The following is a 10,233-nucleotide window of genomic DNA, read 5'->3' on the forward strand; positions in this document are numbered from 1 at the left end:
CCCCCTCCCAGGGGCAGGTAGGCTGAGGCTGGGATGCCTACTGGATTCACTGGGATTCCACTTGCAGCGGTGCCACTCATTCTCCTTATTAAGCCATCCAAGGGGATCCACTGAATCCACTGTGGATCACCCACTGTGGGTGAGTCCATGTAGACACCCCTGAATTGTGCCACTGCTGGTTGTACTGCAGGAGAAAGAAAAAGAAAAGAATGGAAGCACCCTGGAATTAGGATGGAAGGCCCTTTGTCCTAAACCTTCTCTGACAAAAGCTTAACCCCTGCCAGGTGCAAAAGAGAAATGTCTACTGGGTGCAGCTCCATTATTGCAGAACAGACAATAGAGGCCAACACTCTGATGTTGTTACACAGGGGCAATCCATTGATAACTGGCACCATAATTCCCTTATTATTTTGTTTATGTATTCCATGCTTTTACTTCCAACTTGCCTCTATTGCTTTATTTGAAGTAAGATTTTGAAGACAGCATATGCTTGTATCAAGGTTTCTAAAAAAAGGTATTTTGACCCCCCAAAATGCCATTATTAGATCAAAACAACAGAAGAATTAAAAGTACAAAGTAGCTGTACTATCAGTATATGCCTTAAGTAAATAGTTTACTGTCAAATTCCTCTTATATAAGAAAGCACCATGCAGTTTCATTTTAATGATGTTAGCCTCAATAATCTAGTATAATAATAAACTCCTTTGTAATGAGTAACTATATAAAATGAAGTTACAATAATTTACAATTTACGTCTGTGACATGACCCAACTACTCTCTACAAGCACCACTGAAATCTTGATTGATGCTTGGCTACCTTGTTCTACTAGAACTAACGGGAATATTTCACTGCCAACAAATTCTGTTTACCTACTGTGTAGTTTATAAGGGTTGAATTCTTCTCTACTTGAAAATCACCATTTTCATCTCTCCATATGGACACCTGTTTATTGGCAGATAGCTTTGCAGCCAGTATAGTTTTTTTTCAGGAGAGTCTTATATAAGAAGCCATAAAATATGAGTATAAATAAGTTACACTTAGGCAATTTTTCTTTTTCTTTTTTTTTTTCCCTGCTTGGAAAGATTTGCCCTGAGCTAACATCTGTTGCCAATCTGCCTCTCTTCTTTCTCCCTTCCCAAAGCCCCACTACATAGTTCTATATTCTACGTGTAAATCCTTCTAGTTCTTCTACATGAGCCACTGCCACAGCATAGTCAATGAGAGACGAGTGGTGTGGTTCGCGCCTGGGAACTGAACCTGGGACTCCGAAGCGGAACGTGCCAAACTTTAACCGCTAGGCCATCAGGGGTTGCTCCAGGAAATTTTTCTAGAAAAATATTGGAATCAAGATGTATGATTTATTTCTAAAAATTTCATAACATACTTTAAAACATGAAATGCTCAACATGTTTAAAAGCACTTTACCGCTCAGTTTACCTTAACAAAGATATAGCAAACATTTTGAGAAATATGCTTTCAACAGGAAAGTCCAATTGTAGCTTTATGCTTTTGTAGACCACTCCCAATAACGTGGCTTAAAAAATATAACTGTAAGATTCTCTCAAGAAAATGTATTTCATTTCTATAAAAATCGTTCTTTACAGTGTCTCAATGTTTGTTTCCTACTAAGCTTCTCAATGTTCTTTAGGCTTAACAATATAGTAGAATCAAGCTCCTATAATCTAGCTTTTAATCCCACAATCCGGAAAGCTCTATCTCAAGGTCATCAACGACGTCTTAAATCACCGAATAATATTATTCCCATTTTATAAGTGCGAATACTAGGTTTTAAAGAAGTCAAGTTCATGCCCAATATTGTTTAGCTAGTAAGAGGGAGAGCCTAGATATGACTGACTCCTGCTGTCTGATTCTAAAATCCATAAGCATAACCTCTAGGTATACAGCCAAACATAACACTCTGTATTCTTGCAACAGAATAAATGCATTTGCTTTTTCTTTAATATCTGTAACACGGTTCTTAACTGTTCCAATACATTGGTTTCTCCCTTTCTGTAAATGAGAGTGTTCTTCAAAGTACCTTCCTTCTTCTCTGCTCTTCTCTATACATTCCCTCCACTCCCAGTTCTTGAATTCATTTAACAAGTATTTATTTTATTGAGCCCATACAATTCCAGACCCCATGGAAAAACAATGAAAAAAAACCAGTCCCTGGCCTTGAAGGATTTACAGACTACTAGGGGAGAAAGCCCTATAAGCAAGTCCAATACTATTTTCAAAAAAAAAAAACAAGTTTGAGTCTGCACAAACACAGAAGGCTATCTATGCCACACAGCATGGGTTTTCAAGCCTTTTCTGAGGAGGACTACAGTTTTTTAAGAAATAGCGTTTAAAATTTCCAAAAGAGCACGCAAGACCTAGAACTTCCCTGATCCACTGTCCCCTTCCCACTACAAGCCATGTTTTTTCTAAGACTCTTAAGAACATCGTTTGAAAACCACTACATTCTAACATCTTAATAGTTTTGCCTTTCATGCCTAGGTCTTTAATCTACCTGGAATGCATTTTTGTGTACGGAGTAAAGTAGGGTTCCAATTTGAATTTTTTCCATACTGATATCTAATAGTCCCAGGACCACTTAAAGAAACGCCCCTCCTTTGCTCTCTGCTCTGTAAGAGCACTTCTATTAAAAGAAATCAAGTTTCTGGATACACGTGGAACTGGATTTGGGTTCTCTACTGTTTTCCACTGGTCTAACACTGTGCTAATACCAAAGTGCTTTAGTTACTATAGCTTTATATATAATAAATCAGGATATCTCATAGATCAAGTCTTCTCACCTTGACCTGCTGCTTAAAAAATATCTTGGCTATTCTTAGTCCTTTGTATTTCCATATGTATTTTAGAAATCACACATAATTTTGAGCTCTGTAATTTCCTGGTAAACTGGTAAAATACCCACAAAACAAATCTAGATCAGTGTTTCTCGACCGGGGCAATTTTAACACCCCCACCTCCCACCCCAGGGACATTCAGCAACGTCTGGAAACATTTTTGGTTGTCACAAAGTGGGGGGTAGGTACTACTGGCCTCTAGTGGGTTGAGGCCTGGGAGATGCTGCTAAGCATCCCACAGTGCACAGGACAGCTGCCACAACAAAGAATTATCCCATTCAAATTTTAATAGTGCCACTTTTGAGAAACCCTGTCCCAAATAAATCAAGGGGCAAATTTGCATGGGCCCATTAAAGGCCAGGGAACGTCTACCAAAAACAATAATTTAGTTTTAGAAAAACTGAACTGCCATGTGCCAAATGAGATTTACCCCAATTCATTAAAAAAAAAATCATATTATTTGCATAGACCAAAAGGCTATCTTCCTCTTCTCTATAGCAGGGACATTTACAGGAAGCTTATTGGAGGGGTTAAGTCTTTAAAATACAAAGTTATAAAGAAACAAGACGTATCCAGAAGATATTTAAAAAAAAAAAAGAAACTCATAGAAATCAGTAAGAAACAACCCAATAGAAATATGGGCAATCTAAATAGGCAATTCACTAAAAGGAATATTCAAATGACCAATAAACATATAAAAAGATGCTCAACCTCATTAGTCACCAGAGAAATACCAATTCAAACTCACGAGAACACCATCCACGCACCAGAATGGCTAAAATTTTAGAAGACTGGACATAGCAAGTGTTAACAAGAATGCTGAACAACGTAATTCCCATATACTACTGGATGTAGGGAAGGGGTTGCATAAACTGGTTCAACCACTTTGGAAACTGTTGGCAGTCTCTACTATAGCTGAACATATCCATACACTATGACCAGCAATGCCATTCCTAGGTATATATCCAACAGAAAATACTTACCTATTTGCAAAAGAATGAACAAGAATGTTCATAAAAGCATTAAAAGCCTAATGTAGAAACCATCCAAATGTCTAATAACTGCAGAACAGATTAATAAACTGTGATATGTTCATAGAAGTAAATAATATACCACAACAAGAACTACTACTATATGCAACAACACAAATGAATCCCCAAAATACAATGTTAAGCAAAAGTACGCAGACTCAAGAGTACAGATATCACTCCATTTCTATAAAGAGGCAAAACTCATCAATGGTGACAGAAGGGAGGATAGCCAATACCTGTGGAGAGAAAGGATAGTGACTAGAAAAGAGCATAAGAAGGGGCTGTAGGGTGTTGGTAATGTCCTATTTTTATCTAGGTGGTAGATACACGAGTGTGTTTACTTTGTGAAAATTCATCAAGCTATACACTTAGGATTTGTATGCTTTTCTGTATTTAGCTTATATCTTACTAAAGAATTTGCTTAAAAATAGAAAGAATCCAACCCTGATTTATCGCATCTGATGCTTCAAGAGACTATTCTAAACAGCCCAAACTCACAATGATGCTAAAATGCAAGTTGTGTATATATTGACAACGGATTTTTTACCAAGGAACAAAGGCAATGCAGTGGATAAAGGATAGCCTTTTCAATAAATGGTGCTGAACAATGAGATATCCATAGGCAAAATAAATGAACTTGGATCCATACCTCACACCATATACCAAAAATAACTCGAAATGGATTTTAGACCTAACAGTAAAACCTAAAACTATATTTGATAGAAAAACACTTGTATTCAAAATATATAAAGAACTCTCAAAACTTAACAATAAGAAAAAAAAAACAGGCAAAAGTTTCAGAAAGATATTTTATCAGAGAAGATATACAGATGGCTCATAAGCACATGAAAAGACGCTCAACATCATAAGTCATCAGGGAAATGCAAATTAAAACCACAATGAGATACCACACTACATGCCTATTAGAATGGCAGACAAGACTGACCATACCAAGTGTAAGCAAAGATGTAGAGAAATGGGAACTCTCGGACACTGCTGGTGGGAATGTAAAGTGGTATAATGTATAAACACTTTGGGTAACAGTTTGGAAGTTTCTTAAAGAGTTAAACATAAGTGATCCACTCATTCTACTCTTATGTATTTGCCCATAAAAAGGAAAGCACATGTCCATAACAAAGACTTACATACAAATGTTCATAGCAGCTTACTTGTAATAGCCCCAAACTAGAAACAACTCACATATACATCAACACGTGACTGGATAAACAATTTGTAGTATATCCATAGAACAGAACCTTACTCAGCAACACAAAGGAACAAACTGTTGACACACACAACATGGATGAATTTCAAAAGAATTATGTTAAGTGACAGAAGCTAGACAAAATTGGTGTACAAATTGTCTGATTCCATTTATACAAACTCTAGAAAATGCAAACTAATCTATAGTGATAGAAAGCAAATCAGTGGTTGTTTGGGGAGAGAAAGTCACAGAAGGGTGGGAAGGAGGGATAACAAAGCTGCATGAGAAAACTTTTGAAGGTAGTGGATATGTTCACTATCTTGACGCTGACTGAGAGTTTCATGGAGGTACACCCTATGGTGGAGGCCATAACTTATCAAAGCGTACCATTTATTTTATTTTATATTTTTTCATTTATATATTTTTATTTGGAAATGTTTATATCAGTACCGTGAAACTAAATTTTAGAGACACGGGATGTCATTAGTTTGGATATCATTAGTTTATTATAAAAGAGAGACATGGAAATTATTTACATGATGAAAGATTTCAGTACTTCAGTGGAATGGGCAGCTTCACGTGATGCCATTTCAATAGTGATTCATTTCAGTCTACATACTTTCCAAGAATGTCACCATCTCTAAATAAGAAATAATCCTTGTCGTCTAGAGCTACTTTGGTGCCTCCGTACCCTTGGAGAAGCACTTTATCTCCCACTTTCACACTAACTGGTTGAATCTCTCCACTCTTTCCTTTAGAGCCAGATCCAACAGCTACTGCTGTTGCTTGCAATGCTTTTCCTTGAGATTTTTCTGGAAGCATAATGCCTCCTTTGGTTACAGTTTCGGTTGCACTCCTTTCAACCAAAACTCGGTCAAAGAGGGGAAGAGACTCTCTAAATGCCTGTGCTGCCATGACTCCGGCCGCCGCAGCCCACGCTCCAATCTAGCGCCGCCATTGCAGAGACCCGCACTCTCACCCTCGAGACACGTGAACTTGGGGCAAGGCACCCTGCGCGCAGGCGCGCTCGCCCCCGGCCCCGCCCCTCCCCGCGCGAGGGGGTGGCGAGGCAGCGGGTGCCGCGATTCGCCAGGAGGGCCCTGCGCAGGCCCTGACGCGAGGACCCCAAAGCGTACCATTTAAATAAATGCAGTTTGTTTTGTCAAGTATGTTTCAATAAAGCTTTTCTAAAAAAAATACAGGTTGTATATAAATATTATAAACCAGAGTTTCTGTAATTAGCTCAAAATCAACTCCATTCATTCACACAACAAATAGTTATCTAGCACCTACTATACGCCAAGCACTCTGCTAGGTTCCAGGGTTACAATGGTAAGCAAACTGACATGGCTCCTGACCTCATGGAGAACACAGTCTGCTAGGGGAAGCAGAGATCAATAAAAGATGCACACAGACACATGGATAATAAAAACTTCACAGACAAGTGCTGTGAAGGAGACAAACACAGTGAGATGACACAAAATAACAGGGAAACCAAATCTGATCTAACAGAAAGGTCAGCATGGCTCCCTCAAGGAAGTGAAATTTAAGCGATACCTAATGGAAGAGGAGGATAACAAGTTGAAGATGTAACTTTCCTCAGAAGAGACACTAACACAAGCAAAGGCTCTGAGGCAGAAGAAAGCATGACCCTTTGAAGGAATGGAAAGAAAGTCAAAAGGGCCAAAACAGTGTAGACAACACTATTGGTCACGTCTCCAGTAACTATTCCATCTCCTCTTCCTCACTCCTAACAGAATCACACTTGGGTTCCAGCAGCCACCCTCCTCCACACATAGTCATGTGCTTTAGAGGAAGACGACTCCATTCTTGATTTTAGGAAGTGGATACGTTGAGACTTAAGTCAGTCATGGCCACCTCTTTTCTCCCTGCCAGTGATTAGTTAAAGAACGGCATGAGTGAAAGCAGGAAAAGAAGTTATTGCATGCTCTAAACAAGAGATGGTAGTTTGGACCAGGGAGTTGTCAATGGAGATAGAGATTTGCACGGAGAAATAAGGTAGAGCAACGTGTACAGGATGTCTCCTAGGTTTCTGGCTTAGGCAAATAACGACCAATCTTTTCCATATAGTCAAAGCCAGAGAAATATTTTTTAAAAATTAAGAGTCTTATGTTATTCTTAATATATTTCACTTAAATAAATCTAATTAGAACTATTCAAGGATCATACCTAAAACATATCTCATCCTCATGCAGGATACTGGCTTCAGAAGTTCATGCAAACTTATCAAGAATGAATGAGGCTAACTAGATTTTGTCTTACAATACAAATCAATGTTTTCTAAAATTCTAACTTATAATTAACAATCCTGCCTACAAATAACATCAATTTCTGAATATCATTTATTTTGCCTTGCCTGCTTCAAAAAATGATTTAAGCTAGCAAAATGTCCAAATCAATTAAAAGCCAAGCCAAGAATAAAGTAGTCCAAGGATTTCTGACCACTCTTGTGTTATCTAAAAAATAATTCCAGAGAAATTAGATGGAGGTACCTAATGAATTATGCTCATCAAATTTATCAAATTAGGTCTCATAACAACAGTAATGAAGGTTCCTATTACACATACCAACAGACCCAGGAAAAAATATAACCTACCTTGACAAGTTGATGAAGTGCCATTTCTTTCAGAAGGTGGTGTACTTGGACTGTTGAAATGACGTGAAGCTCCTCGGTCCTCGCCATCGTTTGTCACACTCTTTGAGCGGCACGTACAACGACGTGACAACGGCACTTCAGCTTTTTCGCTTAAGCTTTCATCTGCTGGCTTCCCTCAAAGTGAAAGAACCTCTATTCATAATATTTCTAATTAAACAAACATTCATCATCCTCTGCAGCTAGAGTGAGCAACCACTCGAATTTGCCCAGGATTGGGAGGTCCCCCAGGCTGTAAGATTTTCAGGGCTAACCCTGGGAAAGTACCTGGCAAATCTGGACAAGTTGGTCACCCTATCTGTAGCATCAAATTAGGACAGGAGAGAAACACTTATGCTGTCAGAGACATTTATAGAGAAATTATCATCAATTTACATAACTTACAAAAAGATAATAGTCAAAGATTAATAATGTAATAAAGGCATAACCACTTGAGTATTCGTTTATATTGAGATTCATTAAAATATCAAGCAGGGAGGATTAAAAGAAAGACCAAAAGTATATTCCTAGTTACTGCTATTTCCTTAAATGAATCATTCTGGATAAAAAGTACTTTATTATATTTTTTTCAAGTCCCAATAATCAAGCTGAATATATCAACCAAATACTCACCACGAAGAAGAGCCTGTCGCCACGCTAAAGCAGCACAAAGTAAGACTAAGCTTTTCCCACTTCCTGTAGGGCTCTCCAACAAACAATGCTGCTTACTTTTCAATCCTCGGACAATCTATTGACACAAAAACAATAAAAAAAAATCAGTAAACAATTTACTTCATTAGGGTCTGTCTGCATCACAAGTACAAACACAACAAGCAGTTGTGTTTTCTCGTTGATGCAAGGCCCAGCATGAAGTAGCACGGCCCTTCCTCACCTCGGGGACAGGCTGTCCCACTGCTGCTTCGTGCTCCTCTACCAGGACCCCTTGGCTACTTTATCCCTGCTTGTGGGCCCACGTGACCTCTGGATCCTTTTCTGCCGTGAGGAATCATTCCAGTCCTTGTCCCTTGGCTGGCTGTTTATGCGGCTTGTTTCTCCTCTTGTCTGTGTGTCTCTTCTACAGACATGTGGTTCGGTTTGTTTCTGGGTAAAATGGCCTTGAGCAAATGAACTAAGGGGAGACCAGAGGGGAGAATTTGGGGTTGTTATTATCTGTGATGGGCAGATAGTTAAGTTTGGTAGTGGGTCATTACGCGTTCTCAGGTCGTTGTATCGCTATACTGACACTTAAGAGAGGCGGCACTGGGCCGGCCCCGTGGCTTAGCGGTTAAGTGCGCGCGCTCCGCTACTGGCGGCCCCGGTTCGGATCCAGGCGCGCACCAACTCACTGCTTCTCCGGCCATGCTGAGGCCGCGTCCCACATACAGCAACTAGAAGGCTGTGCAACTATGACATACAACTATCTACTCGGGCTTTGGGGAAGAAAACAAAAAGGAGGAGGATTGGCAATAGATGTTAGCTCAGAGCCAGTCTTCCTCAGCAAAAAGAGGAGGATTAGCATGGATGTTAGCTCAGGGCTGATCTCCCTCACACACACACACAAAAAAGAGTGGTGGCACCTTGTAGTAAGCTGAGCATAAGCTGTGGGGTTGAGAGGGAAACGGGTGAGAATTGCAGCTCTCCTGTTTATTGGCTGTAACCAACTTACTTAGCTTCTCTTAGCTCAGTTTCCTCATATGTTAAATAGGAATAGTGATGCCTACGTGGCAGAGTTAAGATTAAATGAGATAATATACGTGCTTATCAAGATAACTCAATGTGCTTTTGGAACGTAGTTAAGTTTTTAAGACATAATTGTTATTTTTGTTATGATGCTTAGTGATTGTACATGTAAATGTAACAGAGAGGATTTTTATCCAGTTTGAAACTCTAACTGGTTTAAGTTCCTTTGTACAAAGACGTAAGAGATATATAAAACTGTCATTATGATAAGTATGTAAGATCCTCCCCAAAATTGTAATCAACTGTTACATAGAGATAGTTACTATGAAAAACAGAACCAGAAGGAGGGAGGACACAGGAGGATAAAAATGTATATATATATGTGATTCGTACATCATAACCCTTGGCATGTCAGATAAATGGGCTCAAAAGTAATGGGAAATTGGGAGAAAGCAGTGTCTGAGATTTCTGCAGCCAGTTCCAACCAGTCAGATTGTGCTAAGTGAAAACTGTCCTTCATGACTTGAGCTCTAAGTTGTACATATTATCTTAGGAGGCTCAGGGGTGGCGGGTGGCGTGTATCTTTAAGATTAAGCGTGACTTTGGTATGAATAGAACTTTAGTCCTAACCTGCACGTAAGGGGGTTGATGATACCAAATACATTTGATGTGTATTTTTAATGTGCTGTCTGCCCTGTCTTCAGCAGAGATTCTGCCTTGCTCTAAATTAACAGGCCCCTCTCTGGGGTCTACCCTCCGCGTGGGATCCTCTTAGAAGGAGGCCCATCTTGGAAGTACGCCGGAAGCCCCCA

The 10,233-nt window shown here is 39.4% G+C and overlaps 1 long non-coding RNA gene across 3 annotated transcripts; it reads right to left on the bottom strand.

Annotated features, from left to right (window-relative positions):
- Positions 1 to 87: 87 nt before the first annotated feature.
- On the bottom strand, positions 88 to 8,478 carry LOC131401843 (uncharacterized). 3 transcript variants are annotated; one of them, XR_009218047.1, is made up of 3 exons: positions 8,375 to 8,478; positions 7,706 to 7,874; positions 88 to 184 (listed from the first exon to the last, which is right to left on the bottom strand). It is a non-coding gene; the product is annotated as an uncharacterized LOC131401843 (long non-coding RNA). The 3 variants fall into 3 exon arrangements; XR_009218046.1 differs by lacking the exon at positions 88 to 184 and adding an exon at positions 943 to 995; XR_009218048.1 differs by lacking the exon at positions 88 to 184 and adding an exon at positions 943 to 995 and having other exon boundaries at positions 7,706 to 7,879.
- Between the last annotated feature and the right edge of the window lie 1,755 nt (positions 8,479 to 10,233).

The sequence above is a fragment of the Diceros bicornis genome, assembly GCF_020826845.1.
Source record: "Diceros bicornis minor isolate mBicDic1 chromosome 21 unlocalized genomic scaffold, mDicBic1.mat.cur SUPER_21_unloc_1, whole genome shotgun sequence".
Classification (NCBI taxonomy): domain Eukaryota; kingdom Metazoa; phylum Chordata; class Mammalia; order Perissodactyla; family Rhinocerotidae; genus Diceros; species Diceros bicornis.